At 38.8% G+C, this 14,727-nt stretch overlaps 1 protein-coding gene across 2 annotated transcripts in view; it reads left to right on the top strand.

The window, feature by feature from the left end:
- HECW1 (HECT, C2 and WW domain containing E3 ubiquitin protein ligase 1) overlaps positions 1 to 14,727 on the top strand; it is a 512,769-nt gene that overhangs the window by 77,455 nt on the left and 420,587 nt on the right. The window contains exon 1 of one of the 2 annotated variants that reach the window (XM_066342680.1): positions 11,255 to 11,336. The exons of the other annotated variant lie outside the window; for it this stretch is intronic. The gene's annotated coding sequence lies outside the window, so the exon portion shown is untranslated. Of the gene's footprint in view, positions 1 to 11,254; positions 11,337 to 14,727 lie in introns of those variants that run through there. 2 annotated transcript variants of the gene reach the window in all.

Below are 14,727 nucleotides of genomic sequence, written 5' to 3'. Positions count from 1 at the left end.
TCTGTATGTTGACCCATCCTTGTGCTTCTGGAATGAATCCCATTTGATCGTGATGTATTATTTTTTTAATGTGTTCTTATATCCGATTTGCTAGTATTTTGTTTAAGATTTTTGCATCTGTATTCATTATAGATATTGATCTGTACTTTTCTTTTTTTGTCCTTGCCTTTTTTGGGATGAGGGTTATGGTGGCCTAATAAAATGTTTTAGAGAGTATTGCTCTTCTATTTTTTGGAAGATTTTGAGAAGGATAGGTACCAAATATTCTTTCAAAGTTTTGTAGAATTCATTAGTGTAGCCATCTGGTTCTGGTCTTCTGTTTTCGATAGTTGTTTCTATTTTCTTGGTGCTAATAGGTCTACTTAGGTTTTCTACTTCTCTGTGACTCAGTCTAAGAAGATTGTATAGCTGTAGAAATTTATTCATTTCCTTTAGGTTGTTGAATTTGGTGGCATGTAGTCAGTGTTTCATAATATTCTACTATGATCATTTTTATATCTATGATGTCTGTGGTAATTTCTCCTCTTTCATTTTGTATTTTGTTTATATGAGTCCTTCCCCTATTTTCCTTAGTGAGTCTAGCCACTGGTTTATCAATTTTATTGATCTTTTCAAAGAAGCAGCTCTTTGTTATATTCCTTTTTTCTATAATTTTTTTCTTCTCTATTTCATTTAGTTTTGCTCTAATTTTTACTATTTCCTTTATTTTGCTGACTTTGGTTGCCTTTATTCTTCTTTTTCTAGTTCCTTAAGGTGTGATGTTAGGTTATTTACTTGGGGTTTTTCTTATTTATTTATATAAACCTGCAGTAATATAAACTTCCCTCTTATTACTGTTTCCACTGTATCTCCGAAATTTTTTTAAATTTTTATTGATTTTAATTTAAAGTGTGTATACATAGATCCAAGTGTCCCACCAAATATATCTTCCCCTTTGTGTTCCCTTGAAATCCTCCTTGCCCCTGTCCCCACAATGCCTTCCCCCCTTCCCTCCAGGATTTGCTTTCCTGCTTTCTATAATGTTGTGTTATATATATATATATATATATAATTTCATATATATATAATTTCAATAATCTCTTTTCCTTCTCTGATCCCATCCTCTAAACCCCTTTCCCTCTGGTCCCTTTGATTCTGCCTCTGCCTCTATTCCACTCCTCAGTTCACATTGTTTATTAGATTCCTCAAATGAGTGAGGTCATATGATATTTTTCTTTCTCTGCCTGGCTTATTTCACATAACATAATAGTTTCCAGATCTATCCATGTTGTTGCAAAAGGTAAGATTTTCTTTTTCAGGGCTGCGTAGTATTCCATTGTGCATATGTACCACAGCTTTTTAAACCACCTGTCCACTGATGGACAGTGGGGCTGTTTCCAGATCTTGGCTACTGTAAACAATGGTGCAATAAAAATGGGGGTGCACTTCTTCTTTTGAATCAGTGGTTTTGTATTCTTAGAGTAGGTAGAGCACAGAGCTTTTACCTAGCGGCTGTGGCTGATGCAATGCTGTGAGACTACTCCAGCTCCTGGAACCCTCCTGGGCACACCCAGTAAGGAAGCTCACCTGCTGCGTGGAAATGACTCAGCGCCAGCTGGGCAGCCCTCTGACCTTTTTCAGCCATTCGTCCTATCATAACATCCTACTGGCTGAACCCATCTATATAAGCTTGCTTACTTCTGAATAAAGTGGATCTGCATCACTGAACCTGGTCTTCGGAGTCAGGTCTTTGTGGCTCCGTCATTCTCACCCCCGGCAGGACTTGTCCACACTTAGGATATATTCCTAAAAATGGGAGAGCTGGGTCAAAAGGCATTCCATTTGTAATTTTTTGAGGAATCTCCATACTGTTTTCTACAGTGGCTGCACTAGTCTGCATTCCCACTAGCAATGCAGGAGTGTTCCTTTTTTTCCATATCCTTGCCAGCACTGATTATGTATTGTTTTGTTAATGAGCACCATTCCAACTAGGATGAGGTGATATCTCATTGTGGTTTTAATTGGCATTTCATTAATGATTAGTGACATTGAACATTTTTTCACCGGACTATTGACCATCTGTATGTCCTCTTTGGAGAAGCATCTATTCATTTCTCTTACCCGTTTTTTAATTGGATTGTTTATCTTCCTGGTGTTGAGTTTTAAAATTTCTTTACAAATTTTGATTATTAACCCCTTATCAGATGTATTGTCGAATATGTTTTCCCATTGTGTGGTTTGTCTTTTTATTTTATTCATGTTGTCTTTAGCTGTGCAACCGTTTTTTAGTATTATATAGTCCCATTTGTTCATCCTGTCCTTTATTTCCCTTGCCCATGGAGATAGATCAGCAAATATATTGCTGCAAGAGATGTTGGAATATTTACTGCTTATGTTTTCTTCCAAGAAGCTTACGGTTTCACAGTTTTTATTTAAGTCCTTGCTGTTTTGCCTATGAAAGAGACAACAAGAGGGGAGGATTTATTCAAGTCTTTCACTGAGTTTGCTAAAGAAAAAAATCTACCAATGGATAAACTTATTTCGGTGTGTACTGATGGTGCTCCATGCATGGTGGGGAAAAACAGGATTTGTAGTGCTTCCTCGTGAATATGAAAAGAGACCCATCCTAAGTTTTCACTGCATCCTACCTCAGAAGGCACTTTCTGCTCAGATGTGTGGCAAGCAGCTTGTTGAAGTGATGTCGCTGGTCATTTGGGTGGTCAACTTTATTGTTGCCCAAGCTTTAAATGATTGCCAGTTTAAAACACTGCTGGATGTTTTAGTTGTGAATAGTTATCCTGGTCTGCTTCTGCAAAACAATGTGCATTGGTTGTTAAGAGGGAAGGTGCTCAGCCATTTCGCGGCTTGTCTGAGTGAAATTCGGACTATTCTTGAAACGAAAAACGTCAAGCATCTTGAGCTAACACTGATTGGCTCCTGAAGTTCTACTATCTCATGAACATGACTGAACATCTGAACCAGCTCAATGTGAAAATGCAAGGCATTGGAAATACAGTCTTATTCGTTCAACAAGCAATGTTTGCATTTGAAAACAAGCTAGAACTCTTCTTTGCCGACATTGAAACAGGTCATTTACTACACTTTGAAAAACTGGGAGAGTTTAAAGATGCATGCACAGCAAGTGACCCTGCTCAACATCTTGATCTCCAGCAGCTAGCAGGCTTCACAACTAATCTCCTGCAGTCATTCAAAGTGCGCTCTGGAGAATTTTGTGAGTGCACTCGTCTTTTTAAGTTCATCACCCATCCACACAAGTGTGCAGTGGACAGTGCCGACCTGAGTTACATCCCTGGTGTCTCTGTCAGAGATTTTGGCTAGAAGCTGATGATTTGAAGCCTCAGACATGGGGTGAATAAGTTTAAGTCACTGAATGAATATTTGGAAAGACTTGCATGACAGCAAGCAGAGTTGGAAAACAAACACAAGTGGGGAGAAATGAAAAAACTTCAACCTGTGGACCAGCTGATTGTCAAAACTTGGAACGCGTTTCCTGTCACATACCACACACTGCAGTGTGTGAGTATTGCTGTACTGACAATGTTTGGCTCTACGTATGCATGTGAGCAGTCTTTCTCACAACTAAAGAACGTTAATACCAACCTACGATCACATTTAATGGATGGAAGTCTCAATGCCTGCATGAAGCTTAACCTCATCACGTATCAAACAGAGTATAAAGCAGCGGTTCTCAACCTGTGGGTCGCGACCCCGGCGGGGGTCGAATGACCAAAACACAGGGGTTGCCTAAAGCCATCGGAAATACATATTTTATTTAAAAATGAATTGTATAATAAATATGTATTTTCTGATGGCTTTAGGTGACCCCTGTATTTTGGTCGTTCGACCCCCGCTGGGGTCGCGACCCAAAGGTTGATAACCCCTACTATAAAGCCATCAGCAAAACCATGCAGCACCAGAAAGTTGCATTAATAATAAGAAGTACTTTATTTAACATTGGTTAGCAACAGCATAACAACATTATTAAAAAGAATTCAGAGACTTATTGTACTTTAAAAGTGTTAGTCTTAGGCCCTGGCTGGTTGGCTCAGTAGTAGAGCGTCGGCCTGGCCTGCAGAAGTCCCGGGTTTGATTCCTGGCCAGGGCACATAGGAGAAGCACCCATCTGCTTCTCCACCCCACCCCCTCTCCTTCCTCTCTGTCTCTCTCTTCCCCTCCCGCAGCCAAGGCTCCACTGGAGCAAAGATGGCCCAGGTGCTGGGGATGGCTCCTCAGCCTCTGCCCAGGCGCTAGAGTGGCTCTGGTCACAACAGAGTGATGCCCCAGAGGGGCAGAGCATCACCCCCCTGGTGGGCAGAGCGTCGCCACTGGTGGGCGTGCCAGGCGGATCCCTGTCAGGCGCATGCGGGAGTCTGTCTGACTGTCTCTCCCCATTTCCGGCTTCAGAAAAATACAGAAAAAAAAGTTTTAGTCTTACATAAAATGCACACATTTACTTGTATTTAGTGTTAAACATATTGTATGGCTCTCATGGAATTACATTTTAAAATATGTGGCGTTCATGGCTCTCTCAGCCAAAAAGGTTCCCGACCCCTGTTCTAAACTCTGCATCCGGTATCTTGGTTACTTCCCTCTCATTCATTTCTTCTTTTTTTTTTTTTCTAAATAATTTTATTTTTTTAATGGGGCAACATCAATAAATCAGGATACATATATTCAAAGATAACAAGTCCAGGTTTTCTTGTAGTTCAATTATGTTGCATACCCATCACCGAAAGTCAGATTGTCCTCTGTCACCTTCTATCTAGTTTTCTTTGTGCCCTTCCCCCTCCCCCTTTCCCTCTCCCTTTCCCCCCTCCCCCCGTAACCACCACACTCTTATCAATGTCTCTTAGTTTCACTTTTATGTCCCACCTATGTATGGAATAATGCAGTTCCTGGTTTTTTCTGATTTACTTCTTTCACTTCGTATCATGTTATCAAGATCTCAACATTTTGCTGTAAATGACCCGATGTCATCATTTCTTATGGCTGAGTAGTATTCCATAGTGTATATGTGCCACATCTTCTTTATCCAGTCATCTATTGACGGGCTTTTTGGTTGTTTCCATGTCCTGGCCACTGTGAACAATGCTGCAATGAACATGGGGCTGCATGTGTCTTTACGCATCAATGTTTCTGAGTTTTTGGGGTATATACCCAGTAGAGGGATTGCTGGGTCATAAGGTAGTTCTATTTTCAGTTTTTTGAGGAACCACCATACTTTCTTCCATAATGGTTGTACTACTTTACATTCCCACCAACAGTGTATGAGGGTTCCTTTTTCTCCACAGCCTCTCCAACATTCGCTATTGCCTGTCTTGCTAATAATAGCTAATCGAACAGGTGTGAGGTGGTATCTCATTGCAGTTTTGATTTGCATTTCTCTAATAACTAAAGAAGATGAGCATATTTTCATATATCTGTTGGCCATTTGTATTTCTTCCTGGGAGAAGTGTCTGTTCATGTCCTCTTCCCATTTTTTATTAGATTGTTTGTTTGTTTGTTGTTGAGTTTTATGAGTTCTTTGTATATTTTGGATATTAGGCCCTTATCTGAGCTGTTGTTTGAAAATATCATTTCCCATTTAGTTGGCTTTCTGTTTATTTTGTTATCAGTTTCTCTTGCCGAGCAAAAACTTCTTAGTCTGATGTAGTCCCATTCATTAATTTTGCCTTCACTTCTCTTGCCTTTGGAGTCAAATTCATAAAATGCTCTTTAAAACCCAGGTCCATGAGTTGAGTACCTATGTCTTCTTCTATGTACTTAATTGTTTCAGGTCTTATGTTTAGATCTTTGATCCATTTTGAGTTAATTTTAGTACAGGGGGACAAACTATATTCCAGTTTCATTGTTTTGCATGTGGCTTTCCAGTTTTCCCTTCACCATTTATTGAAGAGGCTTTCTTTTCTCCATTGTGTGTTTTGGCCCCTTTATCAAAAATTATTTGATTATATATATGTGGTTTTATTTCTGGACTTTCTATTCTGTTCCATTGGTCTGAGTGTCTATTTTTCTACCAATACCATGCTGGTTTGATTGTCATGGCCGTATAATAGAGTTTGAAGTCAGGTATTGTAATGCCCCCAGCTTCATTCTTTTTCTTTATGATTGCTTTGGCTATTCAGGGATTTTTATAGTTCCATATAAATCTGATGAGTTTTTGCTCTATTTCTTTAAAAAATGTCAGTGGAATTTTGATGGGAATTGCATTAAATTTGTATATTGCTTTGGGTAATATGGCCATCTTGATTATATTTATTCTTCCTAACCAAGAACAAGGAATATTCTTCCATCTCATTATATCTTTTTTAATTTCCCTTAACATTGGTTTATAGTTTTCATTATATAAGTCCTTTACATTCTTTGTTATGTTTATTCCTAAGTATTTTTGTTGTTTTTGTTGAAATCGTGAAGGAGATTATTCTTTTGAGTTCATTCTCAATTGTTTTATTGTTGGCATATAGAAAGGCTATTGACTTCTGTATGTTAATTTTGTATCCTGCGACCTTACTGTATTGGCTAATTGTTTCTAGTAGTTTTTTGTGGATTCTTTGGGGTTTTCGATGTATAGGATCATATCATCTGCAAAAAGTTTTTACTTTACTTCTTCTTTTCTGATATGAATGCCTTTTATTTCTTTGTCTTGTCTGATTACTCTGGCTAGAACATCTAGTACCACATTAAATAAGAGTGGAGAGAGTGGACAACCCTGTCTTGTTCCTGATTTAAGAGGGAAAGCCTTCAGTTCAGTGCCATTTAATATGATGTTCGCTGACGGTTTATCATATATGGCCTTTATCATGTTGAGATATTTTCCTTCTATACCCATTTTGTTGAGAGTCTTAAACATAAAGTTGGTTGTATTTTATCGAAAGCCTTTTCTGCATCTATTGATAAGATCATGTGGTTTTTGTTCTTTGTTTTGTTGATAATGGTGTATTACGTTAACCGTTTTATGTACGTTGAACCATCCTTGAAATTCTGGCATGAATCCCACTTGATCTTGATGTATTATTTTTTTAATATGTTGTTGTATTCGATTTGCTAGTATTTTGGTTAGTATTTTAGCATCTGTATTCATTAGAGATATTGGTCTGTAGTTTTATTTTTTTGTGCTATCCTTGCCTGGTTTTGGTATGAGGGTTATGTTGGCCTCATAAAATGTGTTTGGAAGTATTGATTCTTCTTCAATTTTTTGGAATACTTTGAGTAGAATAGAAACCAAATCTTCTTTGAATGTTTGATAAAATTCGCTGGTATAGCCGTCAGGGCCTGGACTTATATTTTGGGGGAGGTTTTTTTTTATTTCTTCTCTACTAATAGGTCTGTTTAGGCTTTCTGCTTCTTCTTGACTCAGTCTAGGAAGGTTATATTGTTCTAGGAATTTATCCATTTCTTCTAGGTTGTTGAATTTAGTGGCATAAAGTTTTTCATAGTATTCTACAATAATTTTTTGTATATTTACGGTGTCCGTGGTGATTTCTCCTCTTTCATTTTGGATTTTATTTATATGAGTTCTTTCTCTTTTTTCCTTGGTAAGTCTTGCCAAGGGTTTGTCAATTTTGTTGATCTTTTCAAAGAACCAGCTCCTTGTTCTATCAATTTTTTCTATAGTTTTTCTGTTCTCTATTTCATTTATTTCTGCTCTGATTTTTATTATTTCTTCAGCTGGTTTTGGGTTGTCTTTGTTCTTCTTTTTCTACTTCCTTAAGGTGTGAAGTTAAGTGGTTCACTTGGGCTCTCTCTTGTTTGTTCATATATGCCTGAAGTGATATGAACTTCCCTCTTATCACTGCTTTTGCTGCATCCCATAGATTCTGATATGTCATATTGTCATTTTCATTAGTCTGTATATATCTTTTGATCTCTGCACTTATTTCTTCTTTGACCCATTCATTTTTTAAAAGTATTTTGTTTAGTTTCCACATTTTTGTTGGATTTTTTTCCTCTTTTTTCCAGTTGAATTCTAGTTTCAAGGCTTTATGATCTGAAAATATGCTTGGTACAACTTCGATTTTTCTGAATTTGCTGATGTTGTTTTTGTGGCCCAACATATGGTCAATTCTTGAGAATGATCCATGTACACTGAAGAAAAATGTATACTCAGTCACTTTGGGATGAAATGTCCTGTAAATGTCTATCATATCCAGGTGCTCTAGTGTTTTGTTTAAGGCCACTATATCTTTGTTGATTCTCTGTTTGGATGACCGATCTAGAGCCATCAGCGATGTATTGAGGTCTCCAAGTATGATTGTATTTTTGTCAGTTTTTGTTTTAAGGTGAATAAGTAGCTGTCTTATATATTTTGGTGCTCCTTGGTTTGGTGCATATATATTAAGAATTGTTATGTCTTCTTGATTCAGTGTCCCCTTAGCCATTATGAAATGGCCATTTTTGTCTCTGGGTATTTTTGCTGTCTTGTAGTCAGCATTATCAGATTTGAGTATTGTTACGCCTGCTTTTTTTTGGATGTTATTTACTTGGAGTACTGTTTTCCAGCCTTTCACTTTGAATTTGTTTTTATCCTTGTTACTTAGATGAGTTTCCTGTAGGCAGCATACAGTTGGATTTTCTTTTTTAATCCATGCTGCTATTCTGTGCCTTTTTGTTGGTGAGTTTAATCCGTTTACATTTAGTGTAATTATTGACACTTGTGAGTTCCCTATTGCCATTTGATGTATTGCTTTCTGTTAGTTTTGTGTCTTGTTTGATTTTTCTCTTTTGTTTTTCTATCTTTTGTTTTTATTTGGTTGTATTCCATACATCTTTCCTCTGTTGCTATCTTTTTTATCTCATGTGCTTCTGTGGTGGTTTTTTCAATGGTGGTTACCTTTAAGTAATGAAAAGAGTTTCTACCCTGTTCCTTGTAGCGCACTGTTTTGTTAGTACTTTTGCACTCCATCGTCCTTAACTACTGTTAATCTCCATCCTCTCCCCCCCCCTTTCTTTTTGTTGTTGTCACAGTTTAAATTTGGTTTTATTGTGTTCTTCTTGGAGCTTTTACTTGTGGCTTTGTTTTTTTCATTCATTTCTTTACTGGGGATTTCTCTTGTTGATTCCTTTGGATTGAATTTATCTGTCTTCCCATTTTGACTCTGTATAGACTACTTCTTTGAATGTGCTGTTTGTATAGTTAGCTGATTATGAGGTTGGTGTTTTCTGCCTCCAGCTTTCAATTCTCTTGTTTCTCTATCTTCTTGGGTTAACCTCAGCTGTTGTTTGTAATCCACTGTGGGCTGTTGGTCTGCTACTACTTCTCTGTTTGCTATTTGTGTCAGCATTTTTTATGTCTTAGCTGGGTCAGGTGTGTGGGGTCCTTCCTTGAGATACCTCTAACTAGGCTTTTCAAGGTCCTGAGCTGATGCTTTTTGTATCTGGGCACTGGATTTTCTAGCCCTGGACCTTCCTTGCTGTAATCTAGCTCAGAGCAATGGGGGTCACTGCTTATGACTGGACCTTAGTAACCTTCTTGGAGCTACAGGTGATCCAAAGTTGTGGCTGCCTCTGCTGGGCTCAGATGCCATTGTAAATATCAGGTGCACTCCTAGGCTGGCTTTTATCTATCTTGGCCAGTGTGTGTGGCCTCTCTATTCTCAAGGTGTGGCCTGTCTACTGACCTGCTGTTGCCACTGCCCACTTGGGCACTTGGGCAGTGACACTCCTGGGCATGGGCTTGTGGGCTGGAGCTCGGGCTACCCCACAGGTACAAGGGTCACCTCACAGGGCTCCATCCCCCATAGGCACACAGGCTCCCATTGGTATGCATGAGGCCTCACCAGGCTTTGCTCCCTGTGGCTCTTGGGACAGCTCCCCGGGTTCTGCTTTCTGCTACCGCCACTTCGTGAGCCCCTGAGCTCCATCCTCCACTGCCACCATGTGAGCACCAGGCTCTGCCTCCTTCTAGCATAGCACAGGTTGCCTTGCCATGTTCTGCCCCCCACCACCGTGCAGATTTAGTGCTGCGGCCACTGCTACAGCCATGCCCTCCCACCGTTTGGAGGGTACTCAGCAGTTTGGAGCAGGGGGTTGTAGCCCAGACCTCAGTACTTAAAACCTGTGTCCCTGATGCTCCTGCTTCTAAGTGACTCTTTGTACTGACTGGAGCAGGAGAGCCTCTGGTGGGCAGGGTAATTGCTTCTCTTTGCTGGAGTTGGTTCTCTCAGGAAAAAAAGCCACTGTAGCTTTGGCGAGTGACTCAGTACAGGGATCAAGGTGACTGTTTCCCACAGTCACTCCCTGTGCCCCTGAGACTACACTCTCCTCTTGCAACTCCAGTCCTCTTGACACTCCTCTCTCTCGGAGCCCTTGATATGTTGCTGTAAATTAGGTTTTCTGCATGGCCCCTTTAAGATGGAGCATGAGTCTGAGAATTCTGTGTCCCTCTCACAAACAGTAACCCAGCTCTTGTTTCAGCAAAATACTGTCTGTATGCTTCCTCTAGTCTCTGGGGCTCCAGGCTGGGGCTCTGGTTCTGGTGCTGTGGACCCACAACTTTCTGGACAGCCCACCATGCTGTGAGAGACCCTCTGGACCACCTCTTGCTCCTGGGAGTGGGGCAGAAATTTCTGCATCTCTGTGCTTCCTACCAGTCTCAGTTTGGTTTCTTTGGTGATGCTTGGTTATAGATTTCTCCTAGTTTAGTCCAAAATTGGTTTTTCAAGATGATTGTTCCTAAATTAAGTTTTAATCCACTTTGGTTCTGGGAGGTGGGAGTTGTAATGTCCGCCTACTTTGTCACCATTTTCTCTCTTCTATCCTAGAAATTTTGATGTGTCATGTTGTCATTTTCATTTAACTGTATATATCTTTTTATCTCTACTCTTATTTCTTCTTTGATCCAGTCATCTTCTTACAAGTGTGTTAATTTTCACATTTTTATAGGTTTCTTTACTTCCTTTTTACAGTTGAAATCTGATTTCAAAGCCTTTTGGTCAGAAAATATGCTTTATATAATATTAATGTTCCTGAATTTGTTGATGTTAGTTTTGTGGCCTAACATATGATCTATCCTTGAGAATGTTCCATGCACACTGGAGAAGAATGTGTAATCTGAGATTTTGGGATGAAGTGTCCTATAAATGTCTATTATGTCCATTTAGTCCAGAGTGTCATTTAAAGCTGATATTTTCTTATTGATTTTCTGTCTGGATGGTCTATCTAAAATATGGGTATGGCTACACCTGCTTTTCTTTGAATATTATTTGCTTGGATAATTATTTTCCAACCTTTCACTTTGAATCTACTTTTGTCCTTGCAGCTTTGATGTGTCTCTTGAAGACAGCATATGATTGAGTTTTGCTCTTTGATCCAATCTGCTACTCTGTGCCTCTTTATTGGTAAGTTTATTTCATTTACATTTATGGTAATTATTGACACGTGTATTTTGTATAACCATATTATATTTTGTTTTCTTGTAGCTCTGTGTCTTATTTGGATCTTTTTATTTTGGTTTCTGACAGCTTTTTGTTTGGTGGTATTTTATACTTCTTTTCCTGTTTCTTCTTTTTTTCAGCTGTGTGTTTCAGTGGTGCCTTTTTCATGGGTGGTTACCATTAGGTTATTAAGAGAAAAATGTTCATATGTATAACAGTCTTTTGTCTTATGGGCACTTCTGTGCTCTGTGCTCCTTTACTACAGCAGATCTTTATTCTCTTCCCTTTTGTTATTGTTGTCACAGATTATCCTTGTTTTTATTGTTATGTCATTGGAGTTTTTACTTGTAATTTTGATTTGTTTTGTTCTTAGTGTCTGATCGAATAACTTCTTGAATGTTTCCTATAGTGGGGGGTTTTCTGATTATAAATTCCCTCAGCTTCTGTATCTCTGTATTATGATGTTTCTTGTAGTAGGTCTGTTTGGGTTGTGGTATCTTGGCATTCTGTTAGCTTCTTGAATTCAAAGCTTTTACTCTTTCCATAGGCTTGGGCAATTCTCATCAATTATTTGTTTTAATAGACTGTCCATTCCCTTTTCCCTCTCTTCTTCTTCTAATATACTTATTATTCTTATATTGCTCTTTTTGATGGAGTGTAACAATTCTTGTTGAGCCCTCTCATTTTTTTAAAATGTGTGAATCCCTCTCTTCTCTTTCTACCATCTCTAGTTGCTTGTCTTTGATGTCACTGATTCTTTCCTCTATCTGGCTTGTTCTATTAGCTAAACTTTCTACCTCAGTCTTCAGTTCATGTATTGAGTTCTTCATCTCTGTATTTAAAGTTTTAATCTCCTTGGTGAAGTAGTCATTTTGTTCATTAATTTGTTTTCTAAGCTCATTAAGTTGTTTATTGGTGTCTTCTCACATCTTAGTGAGTATTTTCAGAACTTCAATTTTGAATTCTCTATCATTTAACTCCTAGATTTTCATGTGATTGAGACTTTTTTCTGGAGGTTTTTCATTTTCTTTCTGAATTATGTCTGTCTTGTGAAGCCATGGTATTTGAGTTCTTCCTTGATGGCATTTGAGAGCAGTATTAAGAACCTTAAAAAGATAGAACTAAAACAATGAAAAATTAAAAAACATACAATAAAATTATAAAAATTAGGCAAAGTTAGAGTAAGTAAAGAAGAAAATCACAGGGAAAAAAATCAAAAGCAAACAAAAAAATCAAATACAAAATACTCATAAAAATAAGAATAAAAAACATGAAAATTAAAAAAATAAAATTCCAAAAAAGAAAAGAAAAAAGAATTAGAATATCAAAAGAAAAAATGGGGGAGGAAAATAAATTTTGGTTGTGTGAGTTTTCTTCCGGTAGATTTCACTGTATTACAACTGTTAGCTCTGGGAAGTTTCTAGATTGTCTGCTGAGATGTTGTCTGCAATGATATAAGTGGGACTGTAATTGTGTTGTTGGTGGAGTGTGTTGTGAGGGCTTTATGGCTTTATCAGTGGCAATCTCAGGCTTCCAGGTGCTAATTCCCACATCTCAACAGATCTGTGGACCAGACATAGAGCACCTCTGTTCTTCAGGGGAGAGAGTGGCTCTGGAGAGCTAGCTGTGGGGGTCTGTCTCTGCCACTCTTAGTACCACAAGATGAGGGAGGTAGGATCTGGGAGGCTGGAGTCACACTTTAGCTTTCTCTGTCTCTGCTGAGTTCAGGCTGTAGTCAGACTGCAGAAACACTGGCTGTGACAGCACACTTTGACTGCTTTGGTTTATCTCCTCCTCTGCCCCTCTGTCACCTGCCTCTGGCAGAAGAAAATTCAGTCACTCTGTATTTCCATCTTTGTACCCCTGAAGCAAAATCCAGACAGCCTAAACTTTACTCCTTCCTGTAGTCCAGCAGAGAAAAATGAAAGACCTAATCCCTCCAGGTTTGTCTCTTCTCATCTCCAAAGCCCACTGCAAATGTGTTTTATATTTTACCCCCCCTTTTCACCCTGTCCTACCTTTAATCCATTCAGTATGTGGATCTTTCAGGTGTGCCTGTGAGCCCAGCTGGGGTTCCTTTGCTGCATTATTGTTGTTCAATTTGTTGAAATTTCAAGGGGAGAAATTAGGAGTATCTCTCATGCTGCCATTACTCTGATGCTATCACGTTAATGGTTCTTTAGAATTATTTTCAAAACTGTAAAAAATAAGTGCAGGACACTTTCAGAGGTGTCTCTCTTGGGTAGAAGACACATGGGTACTGAAGACTGATGTTTGTGGAAAAGAAAGTGCTGAGGAAAGCATCTTTTAGAAGGAACAGCATACTGAAGTATGTAAGGAAAGGAGAAGTGAAGTTCTCTGAAGACTGCAAAACTCCTGTCTCCAGCTTGTTATTGGTGGAGTGAAGTGAGACAGGCAATGGGGCCAAGAAGGAGGCAGACCCAGAACAGTTTTTACATGATTGTGTAAAATAAGTTTCAAACTTGTATTGTGAACTTTAAAGAATGTGAGAAGCCATTAAAGCAATAAAGTGCTACAGTGAGATGTTTTCTCTATAAAAAGTATTCTGTCTATTGTAGAGAATTAGTCAAGACAAAAGTAAGTCAAGGAGACTTCTTAGGGTCAATTGAGATTGAGTAGAAGAAAGGAGCTTGTGCCATGCTGGAGGAAGTAAATATGATGAGAAGCAGATGGATTTTAGAACTGTCAAGAGATTTGGGCAAATAAACTGAATGCTTGGTTGGCTGAAGAATATGCACTGGGAGAGAGAAAAGAGTTGAGGTGGACTCCCAAGTTCCTGACAGGGAGACCAGGTAGGTGAAAGAACCATTACTTAGTCTGGCTTTCTGGGGAGAGAACCAGGTTTAAAGTTAAGTATCTTGAGATCCTGTTATACTGTGTTTGAGGTCCCAGTGAGTGTTATGTTTGGACATCCTATGAGGGCTTTAAGCTGTCACAGAAATTTTGGAATTATCATGTTCAGATAGTAATTGTGGTGTTGGGCAGGAATATGGGCCCCTAGTGAGAACATTGGATGGTCTGAGGACCTCCAACCTGGAAAAACTTGCATATGGGCAGAGCTGAGAAGCTGGAGGACTTCTGGGAGGCCAGTGGTCATGATAAGAAAAGGGGCCTTAAGGAGGTAACAGCAGGCAGTTTCTTCCCCACTAAGAAGCCAAAGAGCATCCAACATGAGGTTGGGCATAGAGCAAGATCATAGTACTCGAAAGCAAATCCCCCCCTATCTCTCTCTACTATTCAGATTTGCTAAAACCAGGGATGAGACCATAATCTGTGCACCCAGAATGCAAATTTGAAACTCATTTCTTACAAGAATTTGTCAACAAAATTTCAG

The sequence above is a fragment of the Saccopteryx leptura genome, chromosome 6, assembly GCF_036850995.1.
Source record: "Saccopteryx leptura isolate mSacLep1 chromosome 6, mSacLep1_pri_phased_curated, whole genome shotgun sequence".
Classification (NCBI taxonomy): domain Eukaryota; kingdom Metazoa; phylum Chordata; class Mammalia; order Chiroptera; family Emballonuridae; genus Saccopteryx; species Saccopteryx leptura.
This window is presented reverse-complemented; position numbering and strand designations above follow the sequence as displayed.